This window comes from Bos indicus, chromosome X (assembly GCF_029378745.1).
Source record: "Bos indicus isolate NIAB-ARS_2022 breed Sahiwal x Tharparkar chromosome X, NIAB-ARS_B.indTharparkar_mat_pri_1.0, whole genome shotgun sequence".
NCBI classification, from domain to species: Eukaryota; Metazoa; Chordata; class Mammalia; order Artiodactyla; family Bovidae; genus Bos; species Bos indicus.
Genome location: NC_091789.1, coordinates 27,886,567 through 27,896,636, shown reverse-complemented (window position 1 = coordinate 27,896,636; position 10,070 = coordinate 27,886,567). Strand labels below are relative to the sequence as shown.

Sequence of the window (10,070 nt, the reverse complement as noted above, 5' to 3'; positions counted from 1 at the left end):
GGAAGCACAAGGACAGTTTGATGAACACCTATTATTATCTTTGCCACACCTCCTTATTTCTGCAGTCTTATTATGTATGTGAACCTCTCCAAGCCTCAGTTTCATCTGAAGATGAGCAGAAGCAAACACATGACCCAGTGTTGCTGGGAGAAGTAGAACATTATCTATGAACATACTTTTAGAATGCCAGTCATTGTGTTGGGTGATTATTGTTATATAAAGGCAGCTGGAAACCAAGGATGATGTTTGCAACAGTATTTCTGAAGAAATTCAGAGTTGGATTTTCTGTTACTGGTTCCTGAAACAGTGGATGAAAGATGAAAGAGTAGCATTCAAATCCTATAGGAAGCTAAGCCAGTGAAGCCCATGTGTATTATGGATTGTAGAGAGAATGAGAGAGATCATTTGCAGTCTTTCTCAATCATGAACATCTCTGCCCAGCTTTTGGCAGGAGAGAAGACAGATCAAGAGTGGGCTTCTTAGGATAAACCAAGAAACAGTTGGCAGTACCAAGGGGGTGATGTGTTAGGAAGGTTTTTCTGAGTTTCTGACTGTCAAAAATACACAAACTAAGTAAAAACTGTCAGTGCAAGGTCAGAAGAGGTCTTTACTTTCTCCTCCCTGACTTACAATCAGATTTCAAGCCCTGAGCATTTCCTGTGTAGAAATTTTGGAGTGCCACTGCAAGGGGCACTGACCCAAGGGAGATGTGTATAACCTAATTTCAAACAGAGGAGTCTGACTGGTAATAAATGGCAGTCAAATTCTTATTTGTTTTCTTTTGTATCAGAGCCTATGTTTACTTTTGACTAGTGAAGAGTTCTACTCAAGTTCAGGTTTTTTCAAATCACATCCACTGGCAGAAATCAAAGCAACAGAGGAAAGTTATTCAGTGGAGGATTTAGTAAAACTGGTGGATATTTACTGTCTGTTGTCAAAAATGGATGGATCGGTTTTATTTTTGTTCACACTCAGTATTTCTTGTTATTAATAAGAAACTGTTGCCACCCCAAATAAATTAAATCAAGATTGAATGTACAGTTTCTTTGCAAACAATAAAATTGTTATTTTAGAAGTTATTAAACCTTTGAAGTCAATGCCATTTTGTCAGGATTTTAACATTGATTAGGAAATAACCTAATGAATCATTTTGAAGAATACTGTTTATTTTTAGCTCTGACTAACAAGAGTGCTTGACAGCAGCAAGTTGAATTAGTGTGGCAAACTGCCACAACTATGTGAATTTATGTTAAATGCTTTCTTTCAGTGTTTTCATATTTGGTGCTAATAAAGAAAATTAAGAATCTGAGTACATTCGGGTTGGCCTCTCAACATGTTGAAAACAGCTTCAGGTTCAAGATGTGTTGGGACTTCAGCAGTCCCTCCAGGGTTATTAAAAACTATTCTGATGGAGGATGATACCGTGAGTCTGAACTCACAAAGGCACACAAAGTTGTCCCAGACACATGAGAACACCTGCTTGTCCAGTGAAATCTCAGTCTGGGTCACCCCCTTTTTCATTGTATGTATGTTTAAAACAAGTTCCCTCAGCCTTCCATCTTAAAGATACTGGGTTGCTTTTTTTTCCAAGTAAAGTTCTGAATTGTTTCCACTGGTACACTCTTTAAAGCTCTCAGCTTGTATTTTTTCCTTTTTTTTTTTTTTTTTTTGGCCACATGTGAGATCTTAGTTCCCTGATTAGGAATCAAACCCAGGCTCTTGGCAATGAGAACATGAAGTCCTAATTATTGGACCGCCAAGGAAATCCCTGTCATTTTTTATAAACTGTGATACTTTTAACTTGTAGATATCAATCTGTCTCTAATACCAACAAGCAACCTTTTAGATACTTTATTTACCCACCTATATACCTATGTGACTTTGCACACTTGTAACTCTCTATAAATGGCTTGTGAATGGAATTTCTATATCTAAGTTAATGCTTTATTATAATCAATATCATGTTTCTCTACTTTCTGGCATGCACGATGCAAATAGGGTGACTGAGTAGATGTGGTCTTAATCTCTCACCTATAGGTAGAAACCAACCTGTTCTTCTAAAGTGACTGCTAAATTGCATGACATGTAGAAAGATAGGATTGCAGGACAGGAAATGTACTATAACTATCAATTCTTTCAGAAGTATAGGACAGGTAAAAGAATAAAAGTTTGTTATTTGTGAATGTCCCTTCAGCATATACGGCATCTTACCTTAATGTCAGATGGTATGGCTATTAGCAGAAGTAGGTATAACTGTGAACATGATTAAGAGCCATTGTCTCTCAGGTCACTGTCAAAGTCTTATAGAGTACATACTTTGGTATTGTGTTTCTTAAAGAAGACCTCTTCAAATGTGTAAATTTTGGGTCCCACAAACCTGAATTCACTTCTGGTAATGAGACCCATTTCACAGATAAGAAAGGATAAAATGTCAGGTTGAATCCAGAATTCTAGAGCATTATAATGAGAAGAAATGGAAATAAAACCCACCCCTGAGGATTCTTGGTTTCTAGGAAAGAGAATCTGTATCAAATCTTTTGGTTCAGAGTTAAATTTAATCTGAAAGCCTATCATGTTCCATTGCCATTGGGACAGTGTAATCTGTTTGGAAAATATATTTTGAAACATTAATAGGTTGCTTAACTGCAAAAATTATTTAAAGCACAATGGGGTGTGCAAAATAATTATAAAAATGTTTAAATGTCCTATGTTTTTTTAAGAAATGTGCTTCATTTTTTTACCTACACACAGAAAAAGAAGACATGAAAATTTCCTGGGTGCCTAGAGAGTCTGATTGTTTTATTTACATATGTATGAATTTAAAAAAAAAAAAACAACAAGGTCCATTTCATCTTATGCAAGCCACTGAACTCAAAAATCTCCTGTGAGAATTTTAATGAGTTAATTTTCTGTAGACAGTTTTGATCTGACTTTTGATTTTCTAGCTTAGACTTTTGAAGACAATTCAGAAAGTTGTTCTAAGTGAAATTCACCATATCTGTGTTAAAGGATAAAGAGTGGAGGGTGGATGTATGGCTGAAAACTTACAAAGACTTTAGTGTTAGTCGTTTCTAGATGCCTCTCCATGTACAGAGAAGCCTGGTAGGCTACAGTCCATGAGATCACAAGAGTCGGAGACAACTTAATGACTAAACCACCACCAACTCTGTGTAACACAGCAACACTGGATAATGATTCATTGTGCTCAGTGACCACTAACATACTCTTCGATTTAACAGTATTTACTTCTTTCACTATTTTGTCAGACTACCACTTAAAGAAGAAGTGCAGTGATCTGAGTAATGAAAATACTAAACTTATAGATGACTTAGTGTCATAAAACTTCTGAAAGAGTACTGGATGTCACTAAATTTGCCTTAAACAAGGAGCCAGCAGACCTGCAGTCAAGGTCAGATTCAGAACCCTCAATATCCTAGGACAAGTCACGTGACTTTTCTGACTTTTCATTCTTCATATTTAAGAACAAGTATATATTATTCCTAACCTTTTATCTTCAAGGCTTTTGTTAATATCAAATGAGTAAAGGAAACGAACAGCACACACAAATGTGAGTTAAAAAATGATGTGGCTGGAGACATTTCAAAAATATGAAAATGTGGATATTTTGAGCATTTTTTTCTAATATTTAAGTTATAAGACATGCATATACTATAGTTCAAATATTAATTGATTGCCCATTTATTCAACTAACATTTATTTAGCACTGGCTGTGGGTTGGGCACCATGCAAAGCATTCAGGGTTCCATGACTCATCTATATCACACATCATCTTTAGTGGAAAGACAGCTAAGGAAGAACATGTGTGAATTGCATATTTATTTTCCAAGAGGAGAATGTGAGCATATGTCCATAATTTTATAATTCATAGCGATGGCTTCTAACAGAAACAATTATCAGTAATTTCTTTGTATTTCCCCATTTTGTATACATACACTTGGTCCTACCTAACTGGGCAAAGGAGTTCTAGATTGTGAGCTCCTTGGGAATGAAGATTTTATTTTAGTATACATATATATGTGTGTGTGTATATATATATTTCACCAAATGTATATACATATATGTGCTGTTCTTAGTCATTCAGTCATGTCCAACTCTTTCAGACCCCATTGACTGTAGTCCACCAGGCTCCTCTGTCCATGGGAATTCTCCAGACAAGAATACTAGAGTGGGTTGCCATACTCTCCTCCAGGGGATTTTCCCAACCAATGTCTCCTACATTGCAGGTGGATTCTTTACCATCTGAGTGCACCAGGAAGTCCAAGAATTGTGGAGTGTGTAGCCTATCCCTTCTCTAAGAGATCTTCCCAACTCAGGAATCGAACCGAGGTCCCCTGCATTGCAGGTGGATTCTTTACCAGCTGAGCTACCGGGGAAGCATATATATAATCAAATGCGCAGAGAAGTCCTAGTAATAATAGTAGTCCAATAAAAAGTCAACTTTCATGTTTAAAAGAACACTTGTTCAGGTAACATGTTATTTTTACATGCTATTATCTTTGCCAGAAAGGTTTAGTCCTTGATATATTTTAGCCAAAGGAGATTTTCTAAAATCTGTTACATTATTCCCATTTCAATCCTATCTAACCATTTCCGAACAGTATGTTTGAGTGTGGTCATTTGTTCTCTGAAGATCTCCAATGTTTCCTGTTTATAGGGATGTGGATGACTTGTTTAGTATAGAATGTGGATGACTTGTTTATTATAGAAGTGAATAGAGAGCATAGAAATCCATGGTGCTTCTATTTAGTAACTCCTGGAGGAGGAAATGACAACCCACTCCAGTATTTTTGCCTAGAGAGGAGCCTGGCAGGCTACAGACCATGGGGTCACAAAAAGTCGGACACGACTGAATGACTAATACTCTATTTAGTAAAAATAGAGAGAGAAGTCATTTCAGGGTTTATTTAGCACTAAATTGCAATGCCTGAATATTTTAATGATAAATAACATGAGATAAAATGAAAGGAATGGAAGGAGGGTAAGAAATGAAGGGAAGGAGGAAGAAAGAGAGAGCAGAGGAAGGAAGGAAGGTGAAGATGTGGAGATATGATACAGTTCCATGAAACTGTAAAAATGTAAAAAATTCTCCTGCCTTTGAATTTTTATACTAGCTCAAAGAGATATTTCCGTGAATTCAGAGAACTTCATATCTAAAAATTAGTCTCAGTTGATTGCTAAATCCTGCTAAGAATAGAGTAGGTTAATAATTTATAAACCATCATCAGGACAGGCCCTTACTATTTATAAATTATTTAAAACTCTATTTGCCTTGTGTGCCTGTTTATTCAATCAATTTAATTCTTACATAGTTCTGCTTAAAACTTACTCAGCCAGTTGACAGTTAATCATTTTCTATCATTCGTCTGAGTTGGAGATTTTTAGTGAGATGCTTTCATTCATTCAACAAATATTTTTGATCACTTGTACTTCTGATTGCTTAGCATATAGAAGAGGAACAAAATTAAAAAAAAAATCCCTGTCCTCATGTGGGTTATTTACTATTGGGGGGAGGCCAATCAGACAGCAAAATGTTTAAAATGTCATATGAAGACAAATGCTGTAGCACAGGTAAAGCAAAAGGAAGGAGATATGGGGAGTTGGTGGCAGGGAGGTGATCTGATTTCATGTAGGATGACCAGCGAAGGCTCCTTTGTTATCACCTTTGAACAGACACTTGATGGAAGTGTGGGATTGATACATGCAAGTATTTTTAGTAAGAATGTTCCAGGTGGAGGGAACAGCAAGGATTAAGACCCTAAAGTGAGAGGGTGCTTGAAATTTTGAAGATAAGAAACAGAGTAGGCCAGTCTGGCTGGAGCTTATTGGCAGGAGGGAGAAGAGAGGACGTGAAGTTGGGGTGGATGGTGTAAATGCTGTGGAAATATTTGCCAGTGCAATAGATTCAAGTTTTACTTTTTTGGAACTTTCTGGAATTTTTTGTTCCCGAATATTTTTGATCCATGGTTGGTTGAATCTGCAGATGCAGAACTTGTGGATACAGAGAGTCAACCGTGGTTATAGATACATATATAGTTTTTATACATATAAGGCTTCAGTCCATGGGGTCGTGAAGCGTCAGACATGACTGAGGAACTTCACTTTGACTTTTCACTTTCATGCATTGGAGAAGGAAATGGCAACCCACTCCAGTGTTCTTGCCTGGAGAATCCCAGGGATGGCAGAGCCTGGTGGGCTGCCATCTATGGGGTCGTACAGAGTCGGACACGACTGAAGTGCCTTAGCAGCAGCAGCAGCAGCAGTAGCAGCAGCAGCATATGTATATATACAGTTATATATGTATATGCATGATAAATGTGTAAACATAATGTTCTATAAGAACAGTGTTCACTTATTATTTTATGAATTATATCACTAATATAGGTCATTGTAAGGGCTTTCTCTTTATTGAATGAAAGGGCAAGCCATCAGAGGGTTTGGAACAAAGGAGTTGTTTGAAACAAAGATAAGATCTGATCAGACCTTACTTTTCACTGGAATGATTCTGGGTGCTTCATTCAGGGAGGCAAGGGTTGATGTAGTGGAGAGGCTATTTCAAGAGATGATGGTGACTTGGACCAGTATGATAGCTGAGAGGGAATGAAAAAAATGTATTCAATATATGAGTTGGAAGTTTTTGCCCTATGGAAATGAAAATATAGTTGCTATCTACTGAAATATGTAAGGAGGACCAGTTTTCTGACATATTGCAGGAGAGTGAGAATGTAAACTGGTAGCCATCATGTTAAGGTTCAAATATCTAAAATTTTATAAATGGATTCTCTATTAATCTTACTATTATGTTCATGCATATGTAATTATGGTTTCAGACCATAATTTTAAATCATTATAACTAGGCGGAAACACACATTTATTAATCAAAATAGGAACCATTATAATTAACACATTTTTTCCAACAAGAAATAAGTTTATTCCTGTAGCATAAAAAATCTGTGCTTTGGAATTTGACAAACTCTTGGAAAGCATTATCTGCCTCCTGCTGGATATGGAAGCATTTTGTCTGCAAAAAGTTGTCAAGATGCTTGAGAAAGTGGTCATTGGTTGTTGAGAGGTCAGGTGAATATGATGAATGAGGCAAAACTCCATAGCCCAATTCATTCAACTTTTAAAGTATTGGTTGCGTGGGTGTTGCCATGGAGAAGAATCAGGCCCTTTCTGTTGACCAATGCCAGCTGCAGGTGTTGCAGTTTTTGGTGCATCTCATCAATTTGCTGAACATATTTCTAAGATGTAATGGTTTCGCTGGGATTCAGAAAGCTTTAGTGGATCAGACAGGCAGCAGACCACCAAACAGTGACCATGACTTTTGGTGCAAGTTCGGCTTTGGGAAGTGCTTTGGAGTTTCTCCAACTACTGAGCTGGTCATTACCAATTGTACAAAATCCACTTTTTGTCATACATCACAATCCGACCAAGAAATGGTTTGTTGTTGTCGCATAGAATAAGAGAAGACACTTCAAAATGACAATTTTTTTGATTTTCCGTCAGCTCATGAGGCACCCACTTATTGAGCTTTTTCATCTTTCCACTTTGCTTCAAATGCCAAATGACCATAAAATGGTTGACGCTGAGTTCTTCAGGAACTTCTCGTGTAGTTGTAAGAGGACCAGCTTAGATGATTGCTCTCAGTTGGTCGTTGTCAACTTCTGAGGGCTGGCCTCTGCACTCCTCATCTTCAAGGCTCTTGTCTCCTTTGCAGATTTCTTGAACCACCACTGCACTGTATGTTCCTTAGTAGTTCCTGGGCCAAATGTGTTGTAGATGTTGCAAGTTGTCTCCATTGCTTTACAGTCCGTCTTGAATTCGAATAAGAAAAATGCTCAAATTTGCTTTTCATCTAACATCAATTCCTTGGCCTAAAATAAATATAAAATACACAGCAAGTAATCAGTCATTAGCAAAAATCATAAAGCAAAAAATGCACGTTAAAATGACATATAATCACATTTATTTAGAAAGTATTCCAATATTAAATGGTAAGTTTCAGCAATGCAAAAGACCGTGATTACTTTTGCACCAACCTAATACAAGTCCTGTATTATGGAACATGAATGTTCTATTAACCTACGAAGATTCAAATCATTATTTCTTCATAATATTAAATGTTTACTATGAAAAGGTTTAGGCCAAATTTTTTATTATATTTGTTTTTCTCCTTTGCATATAGAATTTAAAAAATGTCCTCATTTTAACTTTGGCAGTAATTCTAAAGTGAACGGAGAAGGCAATGGCAACCTGCTCCAGTACTCTTGCCTGAAAAGTCCCATGGATGGAGGAGCCTGGTAGGCTGTAGTCCATGGGGTTGCGAAGAGTCGGACACGACTGAGTGACTTCACTTTTCACTTTCGTGCATTGGAGAAGGAAATGGCAACTCACTCCAGTGTTCTTGCCTGGAGAATCCCAAGGATGGTGGAGCCTGGTGAGCTGCTGTCTATGGAGTCGCACAGAGTCAGACACGACTGAAGTAACTTAGCAGCAGCAGCAGCTACAGTGAAACTAAAATTTGCCCAGTCATGTCTGACTCTTTTGTGACCCATGGACTGTAGCCTACCAGACTCGCCTCTCCATGGAATTCTCCAGACCAGAATACTGGAGTGGGTAGCTTGTCCCTTCTTCAGGGAATCTTCCCAACTCAGGGATCAAATCCAGGTTTCCTGTATTGCAGACGGATTCTTTACCATTTGAGCCACCAGGGAAGCCCAAGAAAACTGGCGTGGGTAGCTTGTCCCTTCTCCAGGGATCAAACCAGGGTCTCCTGCATTGCAGGCAGATTCTTTACCAGCTGAGTTACCAGGGAAGCCAACATAATTCAAAGGATTCTTTCAGTTCTGAAATGGTATAAAACACTCAAACTTCATTTATATTTGTGTTCTTCTTTTTTTTTTTTTTTGCTACTGTATTTACTTTTGCTATTTGCGTTTTATTATCTATCTCAGGAAGTCCCATAAATATGTATTAAAATATTCTCAAGTAATATCACTATGCAGAGGTAACCATTGTTTTCTTTTATATTCTTTCTGATCACTCTATAACTCACTCACAACTCACTCTCATATAGTGTACAGTTATTACATAATAATAACCAGGAACTCTGTGTGTGTGTGTGTGTGTGTGTGTGTGTTAAGTTGCTTCAGTAATGTCTGAGTCTTTGCAACCCCATGGACTGTAGCCTGCCAGGCTCCTCTGTCCATGGGATTCTCCAAACAAGAATACTGGAGTGGGTTGCTATGCCCTCCTTCAGGGGATCTTCCTGAACCCAGGGATGAAACTCTCATCTCTTATGTCTCCTACATTGGCAGGCAGGTTCTTTACAACTCGAACCACCTGGGAAGCCCTAACCAGGAACTGTACTAAGTGCTTTATGTAGGCTGGCTCATTTAAGCCACATAGCAACCTTTAAGGGGTTTCCCTGGTGACTCAGTGATAAAGAAACCACCTGCTGATGCAACAGACATGAGCTTGATCCCTGGGTCAGGAAGACCCCTTGGAGAAGGAAATGGCAACCCACTCCAGTATTCTAACCTGAAAAATCTGATGGACAGAGGAACCTGGTGGACTACAATCCATACAGTTCCAAAAAAGTCAGATGTGACTTAGTGACTAAACAACAACCCTTTATCAGTCAGTGTTTTTACTTGCAAAAAGCAAAGACAAACTACCTAGTTCATATTTTTTAAAAACAGTTTATTAAAGTATGTAAGCTCATTTAACCACTTTTGTTATCATTGACAGGCTTCTCATTTAAGGTAAAATTATTTTTAACACTGCTAAAGATACAGCATAATATTTTGCTAGCAAAATAAATATGACAATAGATTATCTCAGTTAATTTGAAAAATTGAAATCACCCTATTTTTGAACATGTGATGCCTGAATCAACTTGTGATCAAATTCATTTTGTCTGATATTATTACTGTGAACCATCTTATCAAAATAAATTTGATCATGCATTATGTAAAAAAGTATGTAAGCTTAAAGATTCTCCAGAAATGTTAGAGAATCAAATCAGAGTACTGCACAGACAGGGCAAA

The 10,070-nt window shown here is 37.5% G+C and overlaps 1 pseudogene; it reads right to left on the bottom strand.

The window, feature by feature from the left end:
• Positions 1-6,892: 6,892 nt before the first annotated feature.
• Positions 6,893-10,070, bottom strand: part of LOC139181471 (histone-lysine N-methyltransferase SETMAR-like) — a 79,102-nt pseudogene continuing 75,924 nt past the window's right edge.